We start from the raw sequence: 27567 nt of genomic DNA, 5'->3' as shown, positions 1-27567 counted from the left end.
CAACCTGCTTTGACTGGAGGTTAGGCTCAGGCAGGAGCAGTGTGGATTCACCCTGCTAAAGGAGCTCTTCTGGTGAGGACAGAAGTTTTAGAACACATACCTAGCCTTTCCACCAGCCTTTTCACCTTTTAGTGTTTTGGTGGGAATTATCATCTCTCCTCTCAGGAATGCAGCAAATCCTGAAGAAAACATTTCTAGCTTTGAAGCCAAAATTTAGCACAAGCACATTTCACACATTTCCTAGTGTTTGCAGAAGGGCTTAGCACTACTGAGTGTTTCCCCTTTAGATGAATTCTACTTACATGCATTTTTACTGGCATATTGTTTTGGGGTTTCTTTCTTAAGATTTGAGCCTAGAGATAGTTCAGAGTATCCTATCTCCATGCTGGCTTTCTGGGCTGTCCACCATGTAAACTCAGTTTACATGTTCAGACAGTTTTTGATGCTATGTACAACAAGATGTTGCTAATATTTCCTATCAGCAAAATTTAATATAGCATGGAAAAGCCTGCTGAATGATCCACAGAGCTGGGAGGAGTTTGTCTTTATTACAAAGGATAGCAATCCAGCACGGGAATAATCCTACAGTTGCTTATGCAGGGGGTAGTGATAACAGGTGAAGGGCTAGGAGGATAGTAGTGTGGAGCTATTTTGGGCACACCAGCCTCCATCATCTTTTCCTTTCTTCTTTCCCTCTGTTTTGGCAGTGTGGGGAGTGGGTGGATGTAGTGGTGGATAACAGGCTGCCCACCAAGAACAGGGAGCTTCTCTTCCTGCACTCAGAGGAGGGCAACAAGTTCTGGAGCATGCTGCTGGAGAAGGCCTACACCAAGCATGGGGCTGGGCAGGAGCTGTACCCCTGGCTGTGCCCCTGGTGGTGGCCCAGACCAGGGGTGTCAGTCACAACACACTCTATTCTAAGGCAGCCTCCCTCCCACTCAGCATCTACAGTTCCCTCTGGGTCCATAAAGGGTCTTGCCAACTGTATTTCAAGGGGCTTGAATTTTCTTGCCCTGGGTTCCACTGATGACAAAGCAAATTAAGAGATACTAAATGATAACCTCTTCTTTCTGGGTACCTTGTGCCTGCAGGTGGAGATTGTTATGTTTGCCCAATTATCCCATCATAAAAAAAACCAAACAATATTAAAAGTAGTAGCAATTTTAATTGAATAGTTAAAATAAAAAATTATAAAATTGGGTACAATATAATTTGATTAAAATAAGGGATAATTTGGATCCAATAATAGCGCATAAGCAAAAGATAACGGCGGGGTACGGAGTGCAGGGCTCTTGGACCCTTGCCACATCACGTGCGAGCTTGCCAAGTAAAGATTCCCCCCTTTTATTCCATGTGTAAATGCCATCTCTTCCCATTTTCGATTCGTCACATTTTTTTTTTACCTCCGCCCTCATCACCACCTTTACCATGTGTGTGCCACCACTCAGTTTGGTGGTCGCACAAGTCTTTTGGGGGTCATTTGATGAAGATTTCATAGTCTTCCTCTGTGTCCTTTAATTCACCTTTGGGTTACACATGCGCACCAAGCCAGTACAATGTAAGCCAAGACCAACGTATCACTACATCTACATATCAAGGCAATAAATCCCTTATAATGAGCATTTTCTGGGACTCAACCAGGTTTTACTCATTTTTAGCAACTGCATCTTGAGCTCTTTCCTGTGGTCCTTGGGAACATCTGCCGGGAGGGGGTGTGGACCCCCCCCTCTCCCTTTTTTCTTTGGCATTACCACTTTTAACTGTTTTATTTATTCCCAAATATTATTTACTGTATAAATATTGATTACTGTTTCCATTTTTATCAGCATGAATCATACCTATTTATCACAAGATGAACCCTTGACTCTCTTATTCTTGTCCCTCTTATCCTTTCCCCCCCAGGTTGAATAGCTCTTTTGAAGCTCTAGCAGGAGGCTCCACTGTGGAGGGCTTTGAGGAATTTACTGGAGGCATCTCTGAGTTCTATGAGCTGCGAAGGGCTCCTTCAAACCTCACCAAATCATCTAGAAGGCCCTGAGAGCTAGGTCACTGCTTGGCTACTCCATTGATGTAAGAGGCTGACAAGGCCTTACTCTCCCTGCTTTTCTTCTCAGGGCTCTGTCCCACACTGTGACAAAAGCCCAGACCAATGTAAGATATAGATAGGAAGGTCTGATACAAGAGCAAACTGAATTAATTTGAGATCTTTATTGATTTCAGTATAAAAAAATTTGGACAAGGTTCTAAATGATCAGTCCTCATCATGTTTCCCTGTTTACATGACAGCATATGATAATACTTAGAGCTGTAAACAACTTGTTGGTCTTCAGGAACTCCATTCTCTGAATATCATTTCTTATTCAAATTTTGTGTAATTTCAGCTCCAGACACTTGACTGCCAGAGACAAATTTGCTGAGACATTTGGTTGTAGCCTGTAGTCTGATTCTGGCTTTGGTTTTCAGTCCTAAAGATAACTGACACCTGTAACACAAACACTCTCAAGTTACATATGTTTGTACATGTTTTGAAAACTTCACACCTTTCACATCCTGTTTCATTATCTCATTTGCATTGTGGCATACAGAATTACCAGAGTTCCAGTTTTGCTGTACTGGATCTTGTCTGAGACAGGCTAGAGCTAAATTCATGTGAGCATGTCTTAGCAGGTGACTGGGTCTGTCACCTGAGCTGGGAATTTGATTTAGATTTCCCTGTATATTCTTGAATTTTTTCTGTCCTTGGACTGCCTATTAAGACTGCAGCTTTTGCCGTGGATCTCACCTCAATTTAATATACTTTTCATCAAGAATATTAGTATTCATCATGCACATCACTTTGGATGTCTTCCCCCATATTAATTTGCTTATGAAAGCTCAGTTCGTACACAATATATAATCATAAATGTGCATACTTTTATTGCTCCAGATAACTGCTGCAGATGAAATAGAAGCAATCACAAGTCTGAAGCTGGTAAATGGACATGCTTACTCTATCACTGGAGCAGAGGAGATAAGCCAGCCTCTCTGGGACCATCATGCAAACCAGCTTGGGGCTGCAACACTGTAGTCCCTTCAACTTTCTGATGTCTTTCAGTGACTGACCATAAAAATGTTCTGAACTTACATACACTGATACAGAAAAAGACAGTACCTGTAACACTCAATCAGGTCAGAAGTTCTGTACAGTGGTGTGGAGCACACTGTGCAGTCTGCCACTTGTATGGTACCAAGAGGTTGGGGTAAAAAGTGTAAAGGTGGACCAACCTGTTACCAAAATTCAGGGTACAGAAAGGAGGAGCAGGAGAGGAGGCGGCCATTCCCCATGTTTGTATTGTCTGAGGTGGGAGCGAGCACTTTCCCAGTCAGATCTGATGGGAAAAAACTAAAAGCCTCTTTGATGAACTCTGCTGTGAGTCTCATCTTCAGAGCGAGTCCCAGGTATTCCTGCTCCTCTGAAGCTGGAATCATTACACAGATATCTATGCCAGATAACCTCCTTCCAACCTTGCTGTGTTGTGCAACGTTTCCTGCTTTTAAGGATGTAGATATTCTGCTGGTTTGTAGCTGATTATTTTCCTTGCAGGTTGCTGTCATTATATAAAATGGTGAGTGCTGCAGCTAATGGCTCACTTGGTGCCACAGCATAATGTAAAATAAGGGTGGAAGGCATCTAGGTGTCTTTTAACTATTGCAAATTGTAATGGACTGCATCACTCAAGTACAAATCATATATTATCCTATCTGCAAAGCAATTGGTCTCTGATGATTGGAATAATGGAAGTGCTCAGGTTTTGTTTGTTGTGGATCTTTTAGGTATGTTACCGAGGACAACCAGAGAAACTAGTGAGGCTTAGGAATCCCTGGGGTGAAGTAAAATGGACTGGATCTTGGAGTGATTAAGTAGGTTTTTGTAAGCTCCTGCTTCTCTCTCTTTGGTGTATTTTGGAATCTATTACAAATTAAATTGGGACAATGCAGTTAATCCAATCACAAAGTGTATTTAGGAGAGATACTTAATCAGTTGGAACAAAACACTATTAATTTATTACCAAGGTTGAATATTGACCCATTCTTTCCAGTGTGCATTAATACCTGCCTCAGGAGGAGCTTTCACATCAGAGACAACAGCCCTTGGTTTGACTCTAAGAAGCCCAATGCAAGCCACATCCTCATCATTGTGCAAGACAGTTTTTCTCAAATTGATCCTACCAATGAGTTCCAGGACCTAAGTAAAATATACAAACTAGTCCTGTTCCTGGGAGTTAAAGCAGGGATAAACCATTATACCTCTACTTTAACTCTGAGGTTGCTTAGCTCTAAATCACACCAGAATTTGGTACCTATCTGAGAATCTTGAAAAAGTTGAGATGCTGACTAAGACAAGGAGACAAAATTTCAAAATCTCTCAGAAACTGTCTGGGTTTCAACTATCTTGGGAATGGGGTAGTGACAACACCTCTTTTGTTTTTATACTTAGAATGGCACAAATTTTACTGTCATTTGAATGACAATATATTTTTTCATGCAGCATTTGAGATTTCCGGTTCCTATTCTGACTGACTGTAGCATGGATGCTGATGTATTATAATTAAGGATAGAGATAATATTACAATTTATTTTACTTTTATCAGAGCTGCTTTGCTGATCCCCAAGGTAAGGTGCCTCAAGCACACACATATGCCATATCCTGGTTCGTCACACCTGTTTTACCATGGGGCAACCTTGCTGAGGCAGGTGCAGCACTGCATTGTCACATGGGAGTAGATCAGAGCAGAATCCATCCTGAGCCCATTAATATCAGAATGGCAAGGGAGCAATGCTGTTTTTGGCAGTGAATTTTCTGATTTCACCTTTTTGCTTTCCTGTTCCTTCATGACCCTCAGCAATGGAGGTTGTATCATTTTCCTAGGGAGGATATCAGGCACCCCAAAAAATCTTAAAATGCAGAAGCTCTGACTGACTTTCAGACTGGGAATTTCCTAATCCAGCCAATCTGTTTGTACCTTCTGGCACCTGGCAAGGGAGATTCAATTCAAGACTTAGTTGCAAATACTGTTGCAGTCTAATTCCAGCCTGGCACAGTCAGGTTGCAGGGTGTGCTGTCATTTGGAGGGGCACAAGATCTATTTGATGAAGAAATATATACTCCTTTATCAGCCCAAGAGAGCACCTAACTCAGATCTCACTGTAGAATAAAATGCAAGAGCTGAACAGTGTGCTTTTGTGCTTTGTCTGCAGTGGTCCTGAGTGGAATTATGCTGATTGCAAACAAAAATAGGCTCTGGATAAACAAGTAGATGATGGAGAGTTTTGGTGAGAATTGTTTATTACCTTACTCTTTTGGAAGTTTTATGTGCCTTGAGCAATCTTTTCAATTGGATGGAGAAAAACTGCCAGCACCGAGGGGGTTAATAATGGCATGCATGCATTGTTCATCTCTTTTTTATCTCCTTTTCTATTCAAATATTACCTTTTATTAGAGCTTGCATAACTCAGCACCAATCCAAAATATAGAGACCAGATGGTAATAAAATCAATGAAGTGGCAAGAATGAACTTCAGCTGCTCTATATTTTGACATTTTTTTTTTTCCTAAATGATACACACACTAATAAAAAAGTTCAGATTACCAACTTGGGAAGAGTCTGTTTACTCAGACCTAATAGAAAGCCTGTCCTAACCCTGATCCAATTATATATGAATCAGTGCTGAACTGATGTCACTCTGTCCTAGCCTGGAAAGATAAACGGCCACTGTCCTCCTCTGCAATCAGCTGCATGGGCCATGAGGCACTAGGAAATGAGAGCAGACCTCTGCTAGCAGCATGGAGCAATCAAAGTCTGTCACTCATGCAAACATACCAGGAATGGTAAAAACAAACATCAATTATAGGAATGAAGAAAAACACCAAACTGTGACTGTTTTCCTACAGAGTGCTGCTTTCACAAGGGCCAGATCTTATTCCTTTTAAATGGGATCTCCTCACCAGTTTCAGTGAATTTGTTTATGAAGCATGATCCATGGGGGAGTGCCCACAGCTGGGGAATGACAGAAAATGGTTTGTCTGAGCCCAAAATATGTGATAGCCATTGACAGAGGCTGTCTTCAGAAGATACAGATCATTCAGACAGTGGGCAATTTTGTTTCCCAAAAGCCAGCTTCAAGTTTCAGAATTCAATTAAATGCAGCATTGGACAGCTCTGTAACACCATTGGGAGAAGTGTCCAGCCTCAGCCACATCTGTTGCAGGCTGATGGACTAACCTGTCCATTTGTGTGCCACTTGTATGATGGCATTTTCAGATTTCCAAAGGCAATTTAGCCACCTTGAGATCTGCAACTTGACTCCTGACATACTGACAAGCCACAAGGTCAACAAATGGGACCTGACTCTGTTTAATGGACAGTGGAGATGGGGTTCATCTGCTGGGGGTTGCCAGAACTACCAAGGTAAGAACCCAACCAAATGGGCCTTTAGTGGAATACCAAAATTCAAAAACTGTTTGTGGACTGGAGGGGGCTTTGGTGGGGAAAAAAGAGCTTGGAAGTGCAACAATATCTGTGGGGTTTGGACAGTAATAAAAAGCCTGGGAGTTTAAATGAAGATCTAATTCACTTATTTCCTTGTGGGGGATTACCAGCCTACCAAGCAGTTAATATGTAGCAATATTAATTTCTTTTCTCTGTCTGCTTTTCCTGCTTATATGGCTTTTGCTACTGGCTGGAGTAATCCTCTGAAGAGTTAGGTAGGCCAGAAAAGTGCCACAGTTCAGTGGTATTGTTATTTCTAACTCATCTTCAGGTTAGACCTCTGGAAAGGCTGTCTGGTATTTGGTCCTCTTGCAACAATAACAGCCTCGGCCAAGGACATTTCCTGGAGATACAAGACTGGCTGGAATTAACAGTATCACCTTCTCCTTGTTGGTATTTAGTCCCAGGAAATACCCTGGTATTGGAATATGAATCCCAATATTACCAGGTAGATTGTGCCTGGGCCAGTCTGACCCTTGCTGCTAGGCCAAAGGCAGCAACTGTGGTGTATCACCCCAGAGATACCTTTAGCTTGCTGGAGATTGCAGCTGGGCACTGAAACAAGTCCAGGCTTGGTAGGAACTCAGTTTACCTTAGGAGGGAAGGCTTCAGGCGATGGTGAGGATGAAAAGGAGATGGATTCTGCTGGAGGGTTAATATCCAGAGCTTTATTCCATGGTCACAGAGGTCTGAACCGTAGTAACAGCTCCAACAGAATAGCGAGCACATGGTCTCATTACCTTTTTAAGCTCCCGGCGGAGGGGGAGGGAAGGGGCAGGGTCTCAGGGTAGGATGACACCTAGACAGGCCAATGACCTCTGGGCATAGGGGCATCTTTTGAACCTGACCAACCACACGATGACCTTCCTGGAATGTTAAGCCTGATTGACAGGACTCATTCAGCAAGGGGGCGAGGGGGAAGGGAGAGAGGTATAGGCACACCTGGGAAGGGACCCGGAAGTTTAAAACAGGACATTACAACACACCGCAACACCCTGGTGCTTTGATTTCTCATGGCTCCAGTTGATACTCAGCATAGCTGTGAAAACATAAACCCATACAACTCAATGGAAAGAATTGGAGAAACTCCAGGCAAAAGTTCTTCCAGGGAGATATTCTCTGTAGATATAGTGACAACCATCTTGATTGCAATGACAATTGCAAGGACAGCAAAGCCTCCTCTTTTTTGTCTCCTGTTGGGAATTCTTAGAAATATACTGGACCAATCCCCAGTTTAAAATCCAGTTAGATGAACCAAATGATGACCATGAAGGGAGTTTGAATGAGCCGTGCTTGATGCAGAAGAACCACAGGAGACAGAAGAGAATGGAAGAAGGTCTGCTTAGTGTTGGTTATTTGCTCTATCAGGTAAAATTTTTCGTCATTTTAAAGACTGTATTCCTTGTGCTGTTAAGGTGGAAAAAATTAGCAGTGTGCTACATCTTGGCATTCAGCTCTACACTTCAATAAGATCTGGATTTTGCAAAATGATTCAATTATTTCTCTTGTTTCTTCCTGACCTAATATGGGAAGACTCAGATAAATTGAGGCTCAGTTTTTTCCCATTTCAACAGGTTGGCAGTGTAAATTATTGAGCCAGTAATTTAGTAACAGTCTCATTGCGAATCTTCTTTTACAAAATCTGAATGGGGGCAGGCTCATGGTGCCTGGCAATACCAGATAAGTGTTTCTGATTACAGCCTATCATTAGCCCTCAGTTTTCACTTTCTTTTTTGTTATTATTTCTCCCTTTTATTTCAAACTTTTTTTTTTAATCCATTGTCTGATATATGCTACTGTTCTGATTCAGTAAATTTGGGGGTTTGTTCTTCCTGATTTTCCCAGTGTTTCTAAAAATATAATGTAAGGAAAAAACTTACAGCGTAATCTCTAATTTCTGTGGTGTGAGAAACAAATGTAAAAATTTCCAACCAGTATCATCATGACCAATATCATATGTGAAGAAAAGCAATTAAATGCTATACAGACTCCAATGGATGAAGATCATTAGCCAGCACAGGTGGAGCAGGTGAGAACAGCTGACTTTTGCTAATAGATCTTGTGTGGTTTGGCTCAAAATTACAGAAGGTTTTCCCTAGTGCCCAAGTGCCTTTGCATGCACACACTGAGAACATTTCTGAGCTGCCTTCTCTGTGGTACCAGGCACCCTCACCTATCAGCATCCTAAATTTGTGCATTATGGACAGCTGTCTGCTCCCATCACTGAATACAATAGTGGAGAGCTCCTTGTGCTTTACAGCTACTCCATCCCATCTGTGTCCTCAGTGGCCTTACCCACAGTAGGGTAGACTTGGTGACGCTTAAGTCACTTAAGTAACTTTAAGGTGTTAATTTTTTGGAAAAACCTGGCTGCTAAGTCATCTCAGGTATGCTATGACCCAGCTATGATCCCAGCTCCCTTGAATCACACACTAGGCTTACTTCATGGCATTTGATGTTGTGACTGGGGAGCTCCAGTTAGTGTTAGCGTTCAAAAACACATAATCACGAGGACTATATGCGGTGCTTTTTATTAAGAGCAATGGGAATCGGTGTATATTCAACCCAAATCTGATTCCGACCATACATCCGAAATGATCATGTTTTATACTCCATCGTTACATAACTTTCATGTTAATTATTAAATTTCTATTGTTCTATTGTATACATAAATTTAGCCCCTCTCTGAATTTCCAACAGTTTCTCACTATTCTTCTTATAGTTATATAATATTTACATTTAATTACTAAACAATCATCACATCTAACAATTATATAATTTATCATGCTGCTTACGCAGGTACAGTTGATCTGGGAAAGCACAAAGCCTAACATTTTAGATTCTATCTTTACCTTTTTCCAGGGTTCAACTATCATTCTCCCCCCTTTGAAAGCATTTTCACTTCACTATAGGTGTAAATGTTTTCACTTGATACAGTCCTTTATTCCTCAGTTCATACTTGGTTCTTCAAATCTAGGGTTGATGTAAATGTTGTCGTGGATGCTGTTACGAACTGGAGAACCAGAAGATGGTGGGCGTGGATCTCGTGTTAAAGCCTTTATTATCCTCTGGTTCCAGGATGTTTTCTTCTGTATCTCTCCTTTTAAGATGCTGTAAACTAACTAAATTACTAAGAATACAATTAGTAAGATTTATCACACTCTCAATGATAGATTTAATCCATGAACTCACATTCCACCCTAATCCTTTGAAGATTTTTCTTAACCAGCTTGTAGCCAAATCCTTTTGCTCTTCTTGTGCTTCATGCTCTATTTGTTTCAACTGACTGATGTCATATTCTACATCTGCAGTTACATTTGGGATATGAACGCAGCAATGATCAACTTGTCCCTTTAAGAATCTATATACTCCATGCTCTTTCAGGAGTAACACATCTAGGGCTAATTGATTTTGTAAAGTCATTTTTGTGGTGGCTTGTAATTGTATATTTAATTCTTTAAATCCTTCACGGGTGACTCTTGCCAGTCTACCTACCTGACCTGTAAGTTTGTATAGCATCTCTCTGCTCTTATAGTTTGCTATAGGACCAAGCAATGACTCTAGGGCCCATCTAAATTTCACTCCACTAGAGGGTTCTTGCCAAGTGTCATCTGGATTTTCATTGTCAAGAACTTCTCGTCTTGCTCTTATCTGCAGAAGTTCATGTTTTCTATTAAATGGGGATCTTTTCCAAATTGGACATAAGGTTGGGAGGCCTAAAGTAATCTCCTTTACTTTCCCATCTACAGGCAGATATGTTGTCCAGGTACCATCACTTGCTGCCCATACAAATTGTCCCGGACCTTGGATTGTAACTTTGGTACACCCTATAATTACTCTATAATTCACTCTGCCTTGTTTATGTTTAATCTCTCTGCAAGCACAACCAATTTGTAGGGCTATTGCCAGGGGCAGCATCTGTTTTATCTCTTCATCATCTGAAGTGCAGTCGTAAGTTTTATTACATGCCCACCAACTTACTTTGTCTGCCCTCATTCTGCTACTAGTGTCAGTGTTCGTTATTGCTGGATCTGTTTCATTCTCAGGGCCTTCTTCAGTTGTGGTACCTAGGAACAAAGCTGGATTCAAAAGGTTAGTTGTTTTTAATGTGACATCATCCTGCTCAGTCAGGACTACCTGGAATTTCATCATCTTGCTGGGAGATAGCCAATGGCCCCCCTTTTGTTCTAAGACAGTGGTTACCATGTGTGGTACATAGACATCTATGTGCCTTCTCATAGTAAGTTTCCTGGCTTCTTGTATCAGGATCACAGTAGCTGCGACTGCCTGCAGACATGGTGGCCACCCAGCACTTATGTTGACGAGTTGTTTGGAAAAGTAGCCCACGAGCCTTTTCCATCTTCTCAGATGTTGGGTCAGGACTCCTAGTGCTAGGCGCAGCCTTTCATGTACAAACAGCTGAAAATCTTTAGACAGATCAGGTAACCCTAGTGCTGGAGCAGTTGTCAGTGCTTCCTTTAATTTTAGGAAGACTTCTTTCTGTGGTTTGCCCCAGGTGAATGGCTGCCTCTTCTGAGCTTCATATAGGGGTTTTGCAATCAGTCTATAGTCTATGATCCACAAGCGACACCATCCTCCATCCCGAGGAAGACTCACAGCTCATGTAAATTCTGGGGCTCTGGAATAGCACAAATAGCTTGGATACGGTTAGTACCTAGTTTTCGTTGCCTTTGTGAAATTTCACATCCTAGGTAAATCACAGTCTGTTGTGTGATTTGTGCCTTTTCTCTGGATACTTTATAGCTTCTCATTCTCAGTGAATTTAAAATCTCAATGGTTACTTTTATACATGTTGCTCTTTCTTCTGTAGCTATTAGTATATCATCAACATACTGCAACAATAAGTATTGGTCTCTTGTACTTGCCCATTTTCGGTCCAAATCTCCAGTTCCTTTGCCAGTTGGTTTCCGAACAGGGTCGGCGAGTTCTTGTAGCCTTGTGGGAGTTGTGTCAGGTGAGATGGGTCTTTCTTCCGTTCCCTGGGTTTTCTCACACAAAGGCAAACAGTTTCCTACTTTCTTTGTCAAGGCAGATGCAGAAAAAGGCATCTTTTAAATCAATTACGGTAAACCATTTATATATCTCCTTTACAGATGTTAGCAATGTATAAGGATTTGTTATTACTGGATAAATGTCCTTTGTTATTTTATTTATTGCTCTCAAATCTTGCACTAATCTATATTCACCATTTGGCTTCTTTACTGGAAATATTGGTGTATTAAATTCTGATTCACATTCTTCTAAAATTTGGTATTTCAAGAATTTCTCAATAATCTTTACTATTCCTTGCCGTGCTTCTGGTTTTATGGGATATTGTTTGACTTGTACAGCCCTTGCCCCTTCTTTTAACTCCACATGCACTGGTTGTGCCAATTTAGATTTCCCTGGTGTATCTGTCTCCCATACAGAGGGAATCACTGCATCTTCTACCTCCCTAGGGATAGAGGGAACAGGTTTTTCTTTGATCATTAATATCTGTCCCATCTTTGATTCAGGTATTTTCATTATAAACTCTCCATTTTCAAAGATTATTACTGCATCAAGTTTCGCTAGCAAATCTCTCCCTAAAAGCGGAATTGGACACTCAGGTACATATAAAAATTCGTGTGTTATAACCTTGTTTCTAAAACACAAATCTAGGGGTTGCAGGAAAGGCCGTTTTTCCTCTTTCCCTGTAGCGCCGACTATTGTCATTTCCTTGTCCCCAGTTTGTCCTTGCAAATCATTCAATACCGAAAAAGTAGCTCCCATATCTATTAGAAATCTGACATCTTTATGCCCTAACTGTATATTTACAACAGGTTCCTTAACTTGTTCTACCGGTTCTACGTCTAGTCAGCTGGTATACTCCCCCAGGACCATCTCCTTGGTAGCCTGCTGGAACTGATTGCCCTGGTCAAACTGGTTATTCAAACTTGGACAATTTCGCTTCCAATGCCCCTCCTGCTTACAATACGCACATTGATTCAGACTTAACCCCTGGATAACTGGTCTCCTACCCCAACCATTCCTGTTACGCCCCCTGAAATTTGGGTTCTCTTTCCCCTGTATTACTGCCAAAAGATTCTGCTGCTGCCTTTTACTAGCTTCTTTTTCCCGATTGTTATATACTTTCCAAGCAACCTCAAGTAACTTATCCAAATTCCTTAATTCTTCCCCTTCTAATTTTTGCAATTTTCTACGAATGTCATCCTGTGATTGGCCCAAGAATATGAGAGCGAACTGAACCTTTGCTTGCTCTGTATCCATTTGGAGGTCTGTATATTTCCTTGCTACCTCCTTAAGCCTCTCCAAAAATGCAGTGGGAGATTCCTTCTTTTCCTGTCGAACCTCATATAGTTTGGAACAATTTATAGTTTTGGGCACAGCATTCTGAAATCCTATTTGGATCTACTCTTGATATTTCCATAATCTCCTCATATCGCACAATAAATTAGGGTCCCAATTTGGATCCTCAATTGGGAAATTCACATCTAAATTCCCTGTTACCAGCCCATTTCTAATATCTTCTCTTGCGCTCTCTTTGGCTGCCTTAAGTACCATTTCTTTTTCAGCAGAATCCATTAGAGTATCTAATATTACTTGTATGTCATCCCAGTCAGGATTTTGAGTTTTCATAGCCATTTTTACTACACGTGCCACTTTATCAGGATTTTCTTTATAAGTTCTCTCTGACTGTTTCCAAATAACTAAGTCTGCTGGGGAAAAAGGCACTTTTACAAATACTGGCCCTTCCACTCCGACACGTTGTCGCAAGGGGGCAATCACAGTCGGTTTTTTTTTGCTTATGCCATCTCTATGCACAAGTGGAGCAAGCTTTGCCCAACCCCGGGTTCTATGGGCTATTGGGGTCACTGATTCATTACCATTGCTATCTTTTTCACTCGCATACCTCTTTCTCCTTTCTATCACAGTTAGGTTTTGCTCATCTTCCGAGGAAGAGGGATCGGGTGATGATGGGAGAGGAGGATAAAGAGGGAAAGGTGTACTAGACGAGACGGGCTCAGGACTAAGTGGGTGAGGAGCAGGTAGTGGGATAGGAACAGATGAAACAGGTGGGATAGGGTTAGGTTCTCTTGTTCCTATTTGAGCTACTTGTAAATCAATATGTGTATAATTTTCCCTACTCAAGCTTTCTCTTAACGCCAAGTGTTCTAAACAACGTTCCTCACAAACCCCACACTTTGCAGATGTTTTAACCACTAATAATCCACATTCATCCTGCCATTCTGGCTTTCCCCATAAGTAGAAAAACAGATCAACATATGGGACTTCATCCCATTTTCCTTCTTGTTTACAAAACGACATAACCTGCGAAATAGTGTTATATTGCAGAGTACCGTATTTTGGCCATTTTTCACCATTCTCCAAGGCATATTCTGGCCACCATGAATTACAATAATCAATCAACTTAGTTTTACATAATTCTTTCCCAAAGTTACCTTGTTTCCAATGTGCTAATAAGCACCCCAAAGGAGAATTTTGTGGGATAGGGGTGTTACTGCCCAAAATCCCTTTAAGTTTCTCCATTTCAAAACTACCACAAAACCCGCAACGCTTTCGCGATTGTCTTACGGAACGGCACCTAGACTTTTACCAACAGGAATTCCTTTAGCCCAACCAAGCGTAGCTTTCGCTGCATCTTATTGGCAGGCACCCAAAACCAAAGTAAAAAGCACCTTACCTTTCTCCCGAGGATGTTTGTGAGCAGCAGAAGCAGTTGCAGCCGATGGGCTCCCCGAGAATCCTTCGGTGCCGGCTGGAGCGTGATCAAGTCATGAACTCGCTCAGCAGCATTCACAAGGGTACCATCTGGGTCGCCAAAATTTTAGCATTCAAAAACACATAATCATGGGGGATTATATGTGGTGCTTTTTATTAAGAGCTCTGGGAATCAGGGTATAGTCAACCCAAATCTGATTCCGACCATACATCCTAAATGATCATGTTTTATACTCCATCATTACATAACTTTCATGTTAATTATTAAATTTCTATTGTTCTATTGTATACATAAATTTAGCCCCTCTCTGAATTTCCAACATAGTTTCTCACTATTCTTCTTATGGTTATATAATAATTACATTTAATTACTAAACAATCATCACATCTAACAATTATATAATTTATCGTACTGCTTACGCAGGTGCGGTTGATCTGGGAAAGCACAAAGCCTAACATTTTAGATTCTATCTTTACCTTTTTCCAGGGTTCCACTATCATTAGGACTGCAGAGATGATGACCTAAAGCAGATCTCTCTGCAGGACAAGGTGAAAAGATGTGTGTTGAGGTCTGTCTATCTGGTCTGAAGAGCTTTTCTAAGTCATGTGGCTGCCTGTTGACAACAACTGTGTGTCCATCACCCAGCTTCTGCCCTTGCTGCCCGAGTGTGCTGGTAATAGGCAACAAAAGACCCTGAAGTCTCAAGGGGCCACTCAGGCTTCAGAAATGTTGTATGGGTGATGTTTGTAAAAGCTCTTTTGGGAATTGGGAGGATAGTCTCTTTGGCTCTCACTGGAATCTGTGCTCTCAAGACAACTCATTGCTTTTGGAAAATTTGCCTTATATTTGGAGGTACAAACTAACATAGCAATTCAGTTAATTTAGGAAGAGCCAAATATTGAAACTTGCTACTTGTTATAGTTGCCTCACAACAATCTCATCATCCCCAGGCTGACTGCTAGTGACATCAGCCTTATATTTTTATTCATATTCAGTAGCAGTAGACTAGTGGAGTGAAGTAGCACTAACTTGCTGACTGTTCCTGACTGAGCATTTAAAGACTTACTCAAATGTTTCCAACCAACAGTATCATTCACAACACCGCATCAGGAGAAAAGTAACTTGATATGCCATAGATTTCTCTAGATGAAGATACAGTTTTTCCTTTGGAACAATTCTAGGACAAGACAGAATTTCTGTATCTGTATCAATGTGTATCTGATACTATTATATGTCGTTGTAAGTGAATTTTTTTTTCAGAAAGTGTCTGAAGGAGACTTTATCTGATTTGTTTCCTACTGGTGCAGGTATAAAGCAGCACTTTACCACTGTCTCTTTCTCTTCCTTCCAGATTCCTCAGGAGGAATGTGGTCTCTGCTGAAGACTTCCAGCCTCCACATGGGCACCTCCTCTTGCACTGGAAAATTTAGCTGCCACAATGACTTATTTCTTATGAATGATATCTCTGATGGAGAGCTTTGCCCTTGAATCACGGGACCAATATCTCAAGTTCTGAATAATCATTTTCAAAGGACTGGGACACAAGGATTTATTACAGATGTCCGACTCCCAGTCTTGATCTCATTTATACTCGTTGAAATTTGGCTTCCAGGAAGTTTGTACAACCGAGGTCAGAATTTGTCTGTTTAGTTAAGGTGAAGGCAGAACACGACCTCTGCACTCTAAAACTGCAAAAATGTAGCTAATATTGTTTAGAAGAAATGCCAAGCTCTGTGGATCTGATCCTTTTACAGTTCTGAGCCAAGGCTCCTGGTAATGAACAAGCCCTGCTCAACTTTCCCTAATCCCCCCAAATGTCAATACTGAGTCAAAGAGACTTTTTATTACTGAAGAGAAAGACCCCAGGGGTGTCTGGCAGTAGGAATATCCGATACTCCTATACTCCTATCCTAATTTTTGCTTGGCTTTTCTGCCCTTTTCTTCTCTCAGTAAATGAATATATGGCCACGTAGCAATTAACTGTGCTCTTTCAGCAGCCTTGCAAATGCAAAGGGAAAATGAACTTTATATATTGGGGAAGATATGGATCTGTCTTCTTAACCTGTGCAGTCCCACTTAGCTTAATATTGAGTGAGGGGCTGTTGAGTAAATACCAAATTCAATCTTATCTCAGAATAAAAGAGGAAAAACATGCATATTTTTCTACAGTTTAAAACAGAAAACCTGAATGATTATACAATGTTTGGTAAGATTTTTTTGTGTGCTCTGGTCTTAGACAGAAACCTTATCCGTAAATGATACTTCCCATCCTGCATCAGCCACACAACATTTTTTGTGTGTCACTGAATCATACTTTTTGAAAGACATCTTTGTGGACCAAAAGTCATGAATAGGAGTTTTATAGCAGGGATGTTGTTCTTACACTACTGTTCCTTCTTATGTCAGTGTTTTATTTTATGAAATAAAATGTGCAATGTTTAACTTCCTACAGACTATATTGGTATTAAGAAAAATTTAAGTACTGTTTTCTACAAAATCCAAATGAATATCCTTAGTATTACTAATAAAAGTTGGGTAAATCACTTAATGTGGCCCCAGAAGTCTCACCCTTGTACTACTACTTTGTTCTATTTACTACTTTTTTCTGTCTATTTAAAGAAATCAGAGACTACAATTCCTATGCAATTAGGAGATTTATTCAATACCATTAATTGCTAAAAAAAACTCTGAAAATTAAATTTGTCCACAAGCTTGCAAAAAATGCTCAATGCACAGAAAATTTACAGTGTAGTAATTTGATCAGATATGAGCACACATTATGATACTATTATTTATTTTATGGTACCAAGTGTAAAGAGGCATGTGAAAAGAGAATCTTTATAGAGGAAGATCCTTGCCCCTTCTAATCATCTGCCTCTTTCCCATGACAGAACTCTGGTGGTTTTCTTTTGTGCCATCATTCATGGATTTATTATTTTTGCAATGAAAAGCTTGAGATGGCTTTGAAGCGCTGAAATTGAAATCAGGTGGCTGGTTTACCAGAGAACTGCCAAAGGGCTTCTGACAAAACCATGTTCTCCACAGCTGGAAAGCAGCACAGATGTGCATGCAGGCCATGCTTTCTTTGCAAGACACCAGCCAGCAGCCTGGACTGACCCCTGTGTGAACCTGCATGAGGTCTCCAGCCACATGATGCTGCCACGGGGACAGTACTGCATTGCCCTCCACCTTTGAGCCCTCCACCTTTGAGCCTTACAAGAATGGGGAGTTCTGACTGAGAGTTTTTGCTGAGAATCAGGATAAATCACAGTGAGTACCTTCCCTGAAAACCCCCCCTTCTGCTGGGGAGGCACACAAAGGAGAAGGTCACATGTTGCATCCATACGCTGGGCTTGATCTTTTGTCTTAACCAGCAAAATAGGCCCATTTCCACAATACATTTTTTCCACAATCTACCATAGTTACCACACATCTATGGTAGATGGTTCTTCAGAGTCATGGCTCTTCAGAGGTGTCCCCTAAGCACTTGGCTGGGAACAAGGTCCCTCAGCTCTGTGAAGGAGAAGTTCCCACAATGAAAGAGTGCAGGATTTGAGACTATGATGATGATGAGATGGTTTTAAAAGGGGTTGTATCAATATCAATACCATCCATTGAATGAAAAAGCCGGAATCTGGATGGAAGACAAGAACAGCAAGGTTGCATTTCCCATGGGAAATATATTCAAAGAGTTGGGGCAGGCAGAGATGGGATGCAGAGCATGGGAAGCAGGAAACTTGGGGGCTTGTTCTGTAGGCATTTATTAACACCTTATAGTTAAATAGGTTTTGGGGGTTTTTTTGGTTTTTTGTTTGTTTTTGGGGGGTTTTTTTTGGTTTTTTTGTTTGTTTGTTTGGTTTTTTTTTTTTGCTAATTATTTTAAAGGCAAGAATTTAAAGTAGACTCATAATTTCTGGTTTAACCATTTTCTTTTTTTTTTTTTTTCTAGGACAATGGGTGATGAGGTGTCTGCAAAGCCATATGAGGTTAGACGAATTAACTGGGCAGAGTTTTCCTTCATAATGTGGAAGTAAACAGGGTCATGATTTTTATTTCTCATTCGAGCTGGGATTACAGAATGTTTTAGTGCTGAGGAGAAATATTTTTTGTTCATGGGGATTTTTTACATATGTCCATGTCTTAGCTTCCCATTCATTTTTATGTACCTGGGCCATGTGGCACAGAGACTTCACTCTTGTAGACTGAACTACAACATATTTGGTTGTCCTTACCTCCTGCATGAGTAGGAGAAGGTGGAAAGGGCATATTTCCATAGAAACAAATAGTCTTCCTGAAGTCTGGGAGAAGCTGCAAAAGGCTTCCAAGGAGCTGCTGAATTGCTCTGGCCAAGCGCAGCAACATTTTTTCACGGTGGCTCTTTTCTTATGCTGTCTTGGTAACAGAAGAAAACTTTCTCATCAGCCTTAGGAAGTATTTGCTCTAAGCCAGCCCCTGGCTGGTCATGACTAAAGTAGTGCCTCTGTTTTGCCATTGCTGCAGAGCACATGCTCATTTTCTGTTGCTGTAAATAAGCCCCTGTACAGCATCTTTACAATATCCACAGCTCACTTTCTAGAACCTTGTTAACCACTCTCTTGGCCATCCCCTTCCTCTTGCCTCATGTTGATAACAAAGATTTAGATGATGAATTCAAGATTCCATTCCAAAAGCTCTCTGGAGAGGTTAGTGGATTAAAGTGAACAAAAAAACCTGAGACATCTCTGTTATGATTATACAAATATTTGACTTGCCAATTCCTTTTACTGTCTGTTTAAAAAACCAAATATTTCTCCCCTTTTATTAACTCATAGCTTCAGTTCAGTTTATTTTACAATAGAGAAGATTTTCTAAATGTTCCTCTTATTGGTGCAAAATGTGATTTTTTTTCCCCTTGGTAATGCAATACAAGGAATAGCTTTGAAAATAGGGGAGATAGGAGTGAGGACTGTGAAAATATTATCCCAGGGTGAAATAAATTACCTGTGGCGTTATCGTATAATTCTCACAATTGCTTGGCTGGCCAATTCCTTCCTTTTTGTTTAGCCCCAGGAATTAAAATACTGTCAGCTGGGCTTTTTCTTTACTTAATATATTTGAAAAACAGTATCTATAAAGTCCTGCTGCGCTAGCCTGTGGCTATCATGTCAGGTTTCCTCTTAATGAACAGGTGGCCACCGTTACTGGAGAGGGAAGACATCTTTTTAGTTAGGAAGACCATTCTGAGTTTTGAGATGGCAATTTTAGAATTGTTTGGTTGTAGTTTCCGTAAGCCCTGAAAATCTCAAATGTTTTCCTGAAACTTTTTATTCAGTCAAACATTGTAAAAAGTTGCCATTTACTTGGTCACGTCACCACAGCACCTAACAAACCACTTATTTCCTGGTTGAATGTCTAGGAAGTATGATTGGTTTTGAAGATCTTCTCCCTCTGATATCTGAGGGTCAATGTGAAGGGTTTGAAAAAAATTAAGGCTTTACATGTCTTAGATTTGGAAAGAAAATAGTCTCTGGATGTCTGATAGCAAATCAATAGAGCTTTCTTCAAATATTTTTTTTTGTTAACACCTACAGTATGTTTTGTTTTCTGTCCAGGACCATGAAGTGACTGCAACTGAACTTTAAAGAATTCTAAACTGGGTTTTGGTGAAGAGTATATGATGTACTCCCCATTGGATGGAGCTGAGAACAGGGTCTGTGCTAACAAAACTCTGTCAGCTAGGGGTGAAGAAAAATGGAGTTTTTGTCTGATCCCAGCTGAATTTCTCCTGATTTGTTGAACCTCTAAATATGGGGTGGGGTGGAAATAGTGCCTGGTGCTTCCCTTCCAAACATGGCCAGCAGATGTTCTGCAGAGACACAACATTCCCTGTACTTTTCTGGGAGGACCACCATGGGCAGTGTTATTATGCTGCTGCTGCATGACTTCTGTGGACAAATAGAGACTTATCACCACCAAAACCAATAACATCCCCTCCCACTGTGGGGAAAAAAAAAAGCCATATTAATCAACTGAAAGGACATAGTGGAAGAAATGGCACAGCATTTGCTTTGCTACCAAGATTTTAAGGTGGTTGGTATTTTCAGCATTGTCTGCAGAAAAATATTTGTCTTAAACTATTTCTCACTTTGTCTTTAATATTTCCTTTTTGTACAGGAAAGGATGTGAAAAGTGATAGATTCAACATTAACACTTTCAGGGAGATGATGAGCCTTTTAGATGTATCCTTTGAATGTAATTTCATCACCTTTAAAGTTTCTGGATCTCTTTTGTAAAACTTCCTGACAAGCTGGGCTAAGTTTACACTTCATTTGTCCCAGCACATAGCTGGGGGCAAAAAACTCAACGAAGCATCTCTATCAGTTCATGGTGGCAGAAACCTGGACCATTTAATCATCAGCTGCTTCTCTCATCACCATCTCTCACTACTTAAACATTTTCCTAAATATAGTGGGGGGAAGTAGGGCCTTTCTGCCTGTGCAGTTCCAGGTGCATACACAGCATGCTTGGCAAGATGCTGGTTTTGAGTACATCCACAGCTGCTGTGTCTGAGTCAGGTCCTGCTTACAGAGCCCTGGAGCTCACAGCAGCAGGGGCATGCTGAGCCTGTTCCGAGGGAGAAGACTGCAAGTACAGGCAGGGCCTGCCTCCCTTCTGCATAACTGGGGGGACACTTGGGAGCTTATAAGGTTTGTGTAGTCAAGGGAAAAGGAGAGGTCAATACTTCTGCCGAGGTTTGTGTAGCCAAAGGAAAAAGGGAGGTCAACACCTCTACTCAGTACTCTTTTGCACTGGGAGGGTGATGATCCATTCTTCTAGGAGCTTGCTAGTGTTGGTGCCATGGCATGGCCATATTGAGGCCAGCAAAGATTCACTGTGGATCTTGTGGACAATTGGCTGTTAAGAGAAGTGATGCCATTGTCCTACACTCCATAGGCTCCCAAGCTTAATGGGGTAACTCAGTAAGTACAATGCCATAGTGTCCAAATCCCTGTTTCTGCATAATTTTACATTGGAAGGGATGTTCAAAGACCTGAAGGACATGGGAGAGGACGCTCTAGACAGCTACTGACTCTCTTCACTTGCAGCTCCTGCCTCTGGTTTCTAACAATTTTCTGCTGCAACACTGGGCTCTTTTCCCCCTAAGGTGAAATCTAACCTACTATTAAGTGTCCAAAATGTGGACATTTTAAATCTTTTAATCTTGCTTATATATTTAATAATCCCATATATCATTCCTTGAGAGTGAAGATAGCCTAGAAATTCTTGGCATGCCTTTAACCAAGCAAATATGGAGTGGTGGGCATGTCTGTGGGAGATGGAGATGCATTATAAATGAGAACTAAACTGGCATTAGGATGACACTGTGATGGGTGATTTATTTTCAACAGAACTGCTCTCCAGATTACTCTCCAGTGTTGCACCATCCAGCTCTTGTTTTTACACTCCAGTTTTGTTAATAAAGGAATCCTGATTTTTGAACCATGCCTTAACATGACCCAGACCGATGGACCCAACACCTTGAGACTTGTAGAATTCAAGACACTTTGGATGAAGATTCAAAAGTATTTGGTAACAACATTTCTGACTCTATCCCCCTGCCTCCCCTATTAGTTCTGAAGTACAGATCCAGAACTGAGATAGAGTTAAACCCTCACAGGCAGATATAATTGCAAGCCTTCCTTCCTGGGGCTCGAATTTGTTCCAGGGCTCTGAAACACCTCTCACTTGACAGGGCACAAGCAAGTCCTCTTTCACCTTGGCCCCATCATTCTCCATAATTTGCAATACCCTATGGAAAGACAGATTAACTCTGATTATTGGCAAAGACAGCTCTTTCTGCTGCCTGGTCTGTTAAAGCTCATATGAACATTTCATTGCTATATATTGCATGGCTGGATAAGCATAAGGAAATACAAGAAATATAATTTTAGGACCTACAAAAAACTGCCTCTGTATTTTTGAAATCTTGTAGAACTGTTGATTTTATTTTTTTTTCTGATACAGGATTTAATATCCCAAGAAGTTCACCCAGAATGAAGCGGTCTAAAGGAAGGTCAGAGTTGGGCTTTCCTGGTGTGACCACCTCCCTTTCAGGCAAGCCTGCTGCCACCATACTTGATGTTGCTCATCACAGAGCATCTGCCCTGGAGTTCCATGAAGAAATGTTGGGTTCATGAAGACACAGCTCTGTCCTAAGGCTTGTCAGAAAAGCAAACCTTGACACCCAAATCCACTATTAACTCTAGGTCTGGGTGGCTTCTAATTCTGGATAATAAATCTACTGGCAATAGGAGGCATCTGTCATCTTGTCTGAAACATTAAGCAAGATGGACTTGGTCTGTTGCAGTGTTTGCCAAATGATAGGATATTCTCCTCAATGGCCTGTCTGCCACCATGTAATGTGAAGGCAAGCATGCTGCCAGCCCATGGGAATGTGTTTCCCACTCTGCCTAGGTTGCCATTTACTGCTTGAAATGTTTCTCTCGCTCATTAATGTTTCAAAGAGTAGGAACTTGTGGTGGTAGGGACAGTCTCTGTTCAGCCACCAGTGGGCACAGCAGTGACAATGTGAACAGGCAGAGGTAGGAATGATTGTCCTGGCACTGGTTAGCTACATGAGCAGGGAGGATGGCAGGGCATGGGTGGTATGGTGGGCTAGCAAAATAATTTTTTTAGTTTAAAGCCTGAGTCAGTGAAGGCCAAGTTTTCTGCTTGTAGCCCCTGATGAGACCTGTGTTGCCATATCTTCATGGCTGCTGTGACCCAGCTGTGCAAGCCCAGCCTGCCTCTGGTGCCCACACCATGGCATTGCTGCAGGGGCATACACTCCAGTGCCCTCTCCCATTCCCTCCTTCCCCTTCTGCCACAGACTTGTTTTATGAAAAATCCTTTCATTAGGATTTTTTCTCCTGAGAAGGGGAGAAAATTTTTCTTCCCTTTTTCTCCTGAAAGGCCTCAGGAACAAAATGTAAATAATAATTATCTGCTGCTGTGGAATGCAACAGGTGCATCTGTGATTGGTCTCATGTGGTTGGTTTTAATTAATGGCCAATCACAGTCCAGCTGTCTCAGACTCTTGGTCAGACACAAGCTTTTTTTTTTTGTTGTTGTTGTTGTTTTTTTTTTGCTTTCTGTTCAAGCCTTCTGATAAAATCCTTTCTTCTATTCTTTTAATATAGTTTTAATATAATGTATATATCATAAAATAATAAATCAAGCCTTCTAAAACATGGAGTCAGATCCTCATCTCTTTCCTCGTCCTGGGACCTCTGTGAGGACCTCTGTGAACAACACCACACTCTTTGCCACAGAAAATCATAAGAAACTGGACAGTGACTACTCTGGTACCATCAACTCCCACGAGATACGACATGCCCTCGGAAAGGCAGGTGTGTTGCTCAGAGATTGGATCACCAGACATTGGGAGAACAGCAGAGTGGTCTAATGGCTTTTATTCTCTCCTGCCACCTAGATCACACATTGCCAGTGACATTCTCCCTTCCTGACAGTCACACACTGCAATCCTTTTGCTGTTTCATACATCAAACTCCATTCTCTGTTCTGCGTTACGAACCGCTGGTACTTTTGTCCATGCTGTGACCATTGCTTATTCATCTGATTATTACTTGATCTATTTTTTGCCTCATTATTTCCTAATCTAATAGTTCTCTTTCAGAGCTATGCCCAAACCCTCTTTTTCCTTAATTTCCTCCCACCACCTTTGTCTCCTCTGAAGAAGGTGCAAGCCTGATCAAGGCAGGCTCCAGTGACATCCTCTCTGATGTCTTTTGGAGCAGAGCTTGCCAGCTAAGAGACATCTAGAGGAGCACTGTTTTTTTTTTATTTATCTTGTGCTCAGTGGATTTTATGTGAATGATCCAGTGACAGAAATAGCATGAATATGGGCCTGAATAGAGCCCAATGTATTATGTGAGCAATTGGCTCTGCTGCAATCACTGCTATTCAGCTGCAGTGCCCACTTGCTAATTAGGGGTGAGTTTATCTGGGGAACATAGGACTGGTTATGCTGTGAAACAATGTGAAATATGCAGTCTGACAAAATGCTGTGGGCGAACTCTATGTCTCTCTTCAGCTGGCACAATTGGTTTTGAAAAGAACCCACAGAGGTGAGTGAGGGAGTTCAACAGACCTTCTTGGAGGAATAGTCCTGCCCTTCAACCTGCAGCTGCAGCAGGATATGGATAAATCACATCCAAGACAGCAAATTAACCTGCTGTGTCAGTGACTCCTGTGCTCTCCTGACCCTCAGGTTTCAGGCTCAAAGATGAGGTGTAGCACAGCATCGTCACCTGCTGCACCTGCAGCACCAAGCTTACCATTGACTTTGATGGCTTTGTGGCCTGCATGATCTGCCTGGAGACCCTGTTCAGTGAGTACCCAAGGGCAATTCCCAAAGCTGAAAGCTTTGGGATTGCCTTAGGTATTTGGTGTCTTTTAGCTGTGAATGCAGCAAATTGCATGGAAAGGTTCAGGTGCCAGCAAACTGAGCCAGAGGAAGAAACGGAGAAATAGCAAAAGCCTTTCTGTCCGAATGCCCATGGGGAGTAGAGGACACATTTCCACAACACACCATTCTCTTGTGCTTTACATTTATCAGCAACTTATGGTTAGTGCTCTGGCCCCCACATCATCCCAGCTCTAACAAATGGGAACATTTATCACTTGCAGTCCTTACTCAGACCTGATGTACAGGTTTGTCCTTGGATCATGACAGATGCCACCACATCAGATTTTATAGCTGTCCTGCTGCCAACTCCCATTTTGCTGCTATAGATCTATTCCACCTCATGAAGCAGCTCAGAAATTATTTGTAAGAAGAAAGAACCACTGTAATATTATCTTACAGAGCCAGTCTAAATTTCCAGTAGATCATGGCAAAAAGCCAGACTTTTACATTTTGACGAGCAGTGATTCTCTACATGCCAAACTCTATATTTTATATCCAGCTTCCCCCCCCCCCCCCCCCCCACCTTCTACATTTCAGAAGTGTTCTATCTCCTGGACAAAGACAAGAATGGAGTCATCCAGATCTCTCTGCCTGAAGTAAGTCTGGTCAGATTGAAATACCACCTGATCCAACTGCAGCAGTAGACCACACTAAAATACACTTATTTTAAATCACTATTGTAAAAGATTAAATTGTTATTATAAGAGAACATGGTAGTGATTTAAAGGGCAAGTTTGCTTATGTGAAAATGTTCTTCAGCCCACAAGGCCTGTCTGAATTAGTAGAATGAACTTTTACCTTTATATGAGCAAAAAAATAAAGGTACTTTCAAAACTCCGAAGGCTGATGGATAAGGTGCTTACACAGTGCATTTCACTATCTCTTTTTAGAGGGCAGTGGTCAATTCATTAGAAAACACACAGCAGGGAACTCTTCTTTCTGCCAGATAATGTGCTGATCGACCTGCCAGAATTAGAAGAAACCTTTTAAGATGCCAGGTCTTTTTTCTTCCCACATTGTTTTTAATGCAAATTTTTCCTGTTGAAGCTGTTGTAAAAGCAATCAGCTTGAGCCTTCCCTTTGCAGAATACAAATATATCTCAGGAAACAGCTGGAAGGAGCCCCAAGAGGTCCATCCAATTAGTCCTCTCAGCTGAAGAATGGCTTGAATGGCTTGAAAGGATGGCTAGGAAGCCCTGCTACCCTCAGTCACAGTTAGTTAAATCTAGCTGAAATTGTACATTGCATACTGTTGGAGAATTTTGCTCAGACATGGCTTGAAGGAAAAAAAAGGCCATGAAAATATACAGCTAATGGAAAAGTAAAAGGCAGCTGTAAGCAGCAAATTCTCAAGCCTGTTTCTCAGCCACGTTTCTGTAAACAGCAAGAGTTCTCAGGCTTGTCTTCAATAACAAGTAAATATCTTGTCCTTGGATAAGTATGGGAAAGCAAAGTGACAAACATGGAGGCCTTGAGAACCGTTCACAACAGGATGAGAAAAACAAGTCTTGGTCTCAATAACAAACCACAGGTATTAAAAACAAAAGGAGGGGTTGGTGTGTAATCTGTAACCAATGATGAGCTCGGGTTTTGCAATATGTATGAACTTAATTAACTCGGTTATAAAATGTGCATGTTGGATCAATAAAGCAGAGTTCGATGCTGATCAAAGGATGGGTCGTCTCCCTTCGCTTTCTACAGCATACTCCCACCCTAAAGTTTTTCAAGGTTGAAAGTTGAAGCTTTCTCCCGCTTGCCCCACAGAACTCATCTTCCTTTTGAAGAGACCCCACTTTCAATGTTTGAGGCTGATCCTGGCAGTAGATTTCCCTGAAGTTCAAGAGCAGATGGATCCTACACATATAAAAGATTAAAATGCAGCTCCAGTCTTTTCCAGCTTGTTCTCCAAGAGGCACAGAAGAGTGCCCCAGTGGCATCCTGTAGACCTTCCTGATGCCCTGACCCCTGGTGCTGTTTCTCCCTCAGTGGCTGTGCTGCACACTGGTTTGAACCATGGTCAATCAATTCAGCAGAGACCTCTGAGGCTCTTCTGAGCATGAAACCACTTGTTTGGCATCTACTTCTTGTGAAAAAAAGAAAGAGAAACTTCTTTTTATTCCTGGCAAGTTACTTTACGCCAATAAAAATTATCACCTGTCAGTTATAAAATAAATGCAATCTTAAACAAACAAATAAACAAGCCCAGGACTTACCTGCTTTACTTTTCCTGCCCAAAGAGTATTGCTCTGTGCCATGCTGAAATCTCATCAGTTCTGACTTAGCACGGATGGACCCAGGTGGCTGTGGTTTGACTTCTGACTGTGCAGCAAAGTTCAGTAGTGTTCAAAATCATGGAGGGGATCTCCATTGCTGCAAAATCCAGCATATGTTTTGCTCCATGCTCACGAGTGTGGGCAAAATTTATGTTACTGTCTTAGCAACAACCTCCTTTTGCAGACAATTGTCGGCTTTGGCTGGGGCAAGTGTCTGCAGAAGTTGGGGATAAGGAGCTTGGAGGCAGATGCTGAGATGCTGGGAGCACAGAGGATTTGGGCACAGACATAGCCCCAAGGATTAACTGGGAATCAGGAAAATGTGATGGCACTCCTCCACAAGTCTTGGCTCAGTCCTCCAGGAGAAGGAGAGAGGATGGAAGGTCAGATGCAATTTACTGCAGTTATTTCAGCTGAAATCTTCTCCTGTGAATGCCTGTCCATATGCATGCCGAAAGAAATGATTTGGAGCTTTAGTTTAATGAGTGACTGGAGCTCAGAATCTCATGAAGGCAAAAACCAAAAAATGCACATGTAGGGGGTCTCAGAGCCT

At 41.5% G+C, this 27567-nt stretch overlaps 1 pseudogene; it reads left to right on the top strand.

Moving 5' to 3' along the window:
* LOC134416593 (calpain-8-like) overlaps positions 1–26751 on the top strand; it is a 44262-nt pseudogene extending 17511 nt beyond the window's left edge.
* Positions 26752–27567: the final 816 nt, after the last annotated feature.

This window comes from Melospiza melodia, chromosome 3 (genome assembly GCF_035770615.1).
Source record: "Melospiza melodia melodia isolate bMelMel2 chromosome 3, bMelMel2.pri, whole genome shotgun sequence".
Taxonomy (NCBI): Eukaryota; Metazoa; Chordata; class Aves; order Passeriformes; family Passerellidae; genus Melospiza; species Melospiza melodia.
Note: the sequence above shows the minus strand (reverse complement) of the source record. Positions and strands in the feature narration are given on the sequence as shown.